This window comes from Octopus bimaculoides, chromosome 17 (genome assembly GCF_001194135.2).
Source record: "Octopus bimaculoides isolate UCB-OBI-ISO-001 chromosome 17, ASM119413v2, whole genome shotgun sequence".
Lineage (NCBI taxonomy): Eukaryota > Metazoa > Mollusca > Cephalopoda > Octopoda > Octopodidae > Octopus > Octopus bimaculoides.
Genome location: NC_068997.1, coordinates 21,985,480 through 21,985,761, shown reverse-complemented (window position 1 = coordinate 21,985,761; position 282 = coordinate 21,985,480). Strand labels below are relative to the sequence as shown.

Sequence of the window (282 nt, the reverse complement as noted above, 5' to 3'; positions counted from 1 at the left end):
TGTGTGTGTGTGTGTGTGTGTGTGTGTGTGTGTGTGTGTATACATATATATAGTTTAAACAGGCTCACATACATGATACATGGAGAAAATTCCTCTAAGCATTTTGTCCGTCGCTATGGTCTAAGTTCAAATTCCTCTGAGGTCGATTTTGCATTTCACATGGTTCTGGGTTCAGTCGTTCTGCGTGGCAACTTGGACTAGTGACTTCTACTATAGCCTCGGGCCGACCAATGCCTTGTGAATGGATTTGGTACACGGAAACTGAAAGAAGCCCGTCGTATA

General features: G+C 43.6%; 1 long non-coding RNA gene across 1 annotated transcript in view; it reads right to left on the bottom strand.

Annotated features, from left to right (window-relative positions):
- The window catches only part of LOC128249670 (uncharacterized), a 48,690-nt gene that overhangs the window by 47,364 nt on the left and 1,044 nt on the right, over positions 1-282 (bottom strand). The window lies entirely within an intron of this gene.